Here is a 4,006-nt window from a genome sequence, read left to right as displayed (position 1 = left end):
TGTCGGTGTCAAAACCGGCGGATCTCGGGTAGGGGGTCCCGAACTGTGCGTCTAAGGTCGATGGTAACAGGAGGCGGGGGACACGATGTTTACCCAGGTTCGGGCCCTCTCTATGGAGGTAATACCCTACTTCCTGCTTGATTGATCTTGATGAATATGTGTGTTACAAGAGTTGATCTACCACGAGACCGTAATGGCTATACCCTAGAGGCCTAGCTTGGTGTGACTATGATAATGAGTATCCGCCTATCCGGACTACGCTCTCCGGTTTATATAGACACCGGAGAGATCTAGGGTTACATGGAGTCGGTTACATGAAAAGGAATCTAAATAATTGATCGCCAAGCTTGCCTTCCACGCCAAGGAGAGTCCTGTCCGGACACGGGTGCAGTCTTGGATCTTCGTATCTTCATAGCCCATCAGTCCGGCCCATGGCTAACGGGCCGGACGCTCGAGGACCCCTTAGTCCAGGACTCCCTCACTCATGGCCCGCCGAGTGAGCCAGCAGCAGCACCTGGTGACGGAGATCGTCAAGCGCCGGCACGAAGATGCGGCGCCCGTGAAGGAGCAACCCATGGGCGAAGCGCCAAGGCTCCTCCAGCTCGCCCGCAGCCAACTGCTGCTGAAGAAGAAGAGCGTCGGGCGCAGCCGCTTTCGCTCGGCGAATGTCGGTGAAGAGGCGAAGGTCGGCCCGCAGTGGATGTAGAGCGCCGTCCCCTCTGAGTCACCGCCGGTGGTGTCGTGGTCGGCTTCGCGGCGAGACAAGGCGTCGGCGACGGTGTTAAGGCGGCCCGGATGATACTCGACAGAGAAGTCGAATCCGAAGAGCTTGTTAATCCACTGGTGCTGCGGCACGGTCGAGAGCCTATGGTCCAGCAAGAACTTGAGGCTGTAGTAGTCCGTGCGAATCCGGAAAGACCAACCCCACAGATAGGGCCGCCAATGGCGCACCGCCTGCACCAAGCCAATGAGCTCCCGCTCGTACACCGCGAGCTTAAGGTGGCGCGGAGCGAAAGGCCTGCTGAAGAAGGCGAGAGGGCCATCGCCCTGATGAAGCACGGCGCCGAACCCTGCGCCCGAGGCGTCACAATCCACCACGAACGGGCGGTCAAAGTCCGGCATCTGAAGAACGGGGCCTGTCGTGAGGGCCCCCTTGAGGGCCTCGAATGCCGCCGTCGCCTCGTCGTCCCATGCGAAGGCGTCACGGCACAGCAAACGCGTGAGTGGCGATGCGATGAGGCCAAACTCCCGGATAAACTTCTGGTAGTATCCCGCGAGGCCGAGAAAACCGCGAAGAGCCCGCGAGGAGTGCGGCATCGGCCAGGCTACGACGACGGCCACCTTGTCGGCATCCATAGCAACCCCGTCGGCCGAGATGACGTGGCCGAGGTAGGCGACCGAAGGCGTCCTGAACGAGCACTTCGAGCGCTTAAGATGAAGATGGTGCGCCCGAAGCTCGTTGAAGATGATGGCGATGTGCTGGAGGTGCTCCGCCCATGAGGCATTGTAGATAAGAATGTCATCAAAGAAAACGAGCACAAACCGACGTAACTAGGGCCGGAGGACGTCGTTCATCAGAGCCTGGAAGGTTGCCGGAGCGTTGGAGAGGCCAAAGGGCATCACCAAGAACTCGAAGTGGCTGTGGTGAGTCCGAAACGCCGTCTTGGCGATGTCGTTCGGGTGCATGCGCACCTGGTGGTACCCCGACCGGAGATCAAGCTTGGTGAAGAAGTGCGCCCCATGGAGCTCATCCAGGAGATTATCGACCACCGGAATAGGAAACTTGTCCTTGAGTGTGAGAGCATTAAGGGCGCGGTAGTCGATGCAGAAGCGCCACGTGCCGTCCAACTTGCGGACGAGGAGAACCGGTGCGGTAAACGGCGACGTGGATATCCGAATGATGCCCGCGGCGAGCATGAGTGCACACTGCCGCTCCAACTCGTCCTTCTGCAGCTGCGGGTAGCGGTAAGGACGCACTGCCACCGGTGCGGAGCCCGGCTGGAGATGTATACGGTGATCATAAGCCCGGGCGGCCGGAAGGCCCTGCGGCTCGGTGAAGAGGTCGCCGTGCTACTGCAGAAGGTGCTCCAATAGTGGGTGCTCGGCCTCGGAGGTGGCCGCGGCCAGCTGAAGCTGCGGCGTCGCCGGTGCGGCGCCCCCAACGCCGTCCCACCGGATGCGGCGGCCGAGCCGCCAGAAGGTCATCGTCAGAGCGTCGAAGTCCCAAAGTATGGGACTGAGGGTCCGCAAGAAGTCGACGCCGAGGATGAAGTCGAAACAGCCCAAGTCAATGCCCGGACATGTGATGGAGAAGTGTTCATCGCCGACGGTGATGGGTACGTCTCGTGCGAGGCCATGACACCGGAGGCGATCGTCGTTGGCCACCGTGACCTGAAGTTGCTCCCCGCCTGTCGGCTGAAGAGCTAAGCGACGCATGGTAGCCTCGGGCAGGAAGTTATGGGTGGAGCCTGTATCCACCAAGGCCACCAAGCGCTCGCCATGGATCGTCACTGGCAAGAGCATGGTCCGCTCGTCGCGGATGCCAGCGAGCGCGTGGAGGGAAACCACTAGGGCCGTCGCCGGGGCAGCTGCGTGGGCGGCCTCAACAGCTGCGGGGGGCGGTAGTGCATCGGCCCCGTCGGCCAGGGTGTCCTCCTCGATGAATTCGACCGTCTCCAAGTAGAAGAGGTGCGGGCAGACATGGCTTGGCGTATAGGGCTCATCACAGTTAAAGCAGAGGCCCTAGCGCCGGCGCTCCATCTGCTCCACCGGAGAGAGACGCCGGAAGGGTCGCGTCGTGGACGGGGTAGTAGACGCCGGAGCGACCGGAGGTGGCCGGCCCGACGCAGGGGCCGATCGGGCGGCCTGCCGGGCTCCTCTAGCCGGGGCGGCCGGCTGCATGGCCTGGGCGCGAGCCTCGTAGGCGCGGGCGTAATACATGGCCGTCTGGAGATCCTGAGGGTCGCGAAGCTCCACGTCCACGCGAATGTGATCGGGAAGGCCACCGACAAAGAGGTCGGCGCGCTGCTGCGCCGTCACGCCCGACGCATGGCATGCCAGGGCCTGGAAACGGTCGGCGAAGTCCTGCACCATGGAGGTGAAGGGAAGGCGGCCGAGCTCCGCCAGGTGGCTCCCGCGAACCGGCGGCCCAAAGCGAAGGAGGCAGAGCTCGCGGAAGCGCTCCCAAGGAGGCATAGCATCCTCGTCCTGCTCAAGAGCGTAATACCAGGTCTGTGCTGCGCCGCGGAGGTGGTAAGAGGCGAGCCAGGTACGCTCTGATGCGAGGGTGCGCTGCACGCGAAAGAACTGGTCGCACTGGTTGAGCCAGTTGAGGGGGTCCTCCGTGCCATCATATGTGGCGAAGTCAATCTTGGCGAACCGCGGCGGTGCCTAGGTCGGAGGGCCATGTCGAGCTGGCTCGGAGGTGCGGAGCAGCGAGGCGGGTGGCGCCTGGTCGGGGACTCCGGGTAGGGACCCGTGGAGCCGGACTGTAATGCCCGGATAATCATGCTACAATAATCCCATGTTAATCATGCCACGTCACCGCGGCTACTGTTCCTAACCTCGCAATGGTTCGAAACCGTTTCAAAATTTAAATTCAAAATATGTCAAACAACAAAAAATTTCAAAAGTTGAAACAAAAATATTCGGTGGGTGCCGAATATTACAAGGGTAATTATAGTAAAGAAAACACTACGTGTAGAAAATGCTAATATGCTCTAAAATATAAAACAGAAAAGGGAAAATAAATAAAAAAAAGAAAATACAAAACAGAAAACAAAAAGATAAATGAGAACCCCCCCGGGCCAGACGACCCAGCTACTAACCAGGCAGGCCCCAAACCGGCCAGCCCACCCCCACTCCTCCATAACCCCTCCCCACGACACTGAAACCCTAACCCCCACGTTCCCCACTCCTCTCCTCTCCTCCCTGCTGGATCTGGATTGGGGCGACAACCCCGCCGACCGCGCCCCGTCTGCTGCCGCTCGAAGGCCGCCCCCCTCGC

Source organism: Triticum aestivum, chromosome 7D (genome assembly GCF_018294505.1).
Source record: "Triticum aestivum cultivar Chinese Spring chromosome 7D, IWGSC CS RefSeq v2.1, whole genome shotgun sequence".
In the NCBI taxonomy this organism is placed as follows: domain Eukaryota; kingdom Viridiplantae; phylum Streptophyta; class Magnoliopsida; order Poales; family Poaceae; genus Triticum; species Triticum aestivum.
This window is presented reverse-complemented; position numbering follows the sequence as displayed.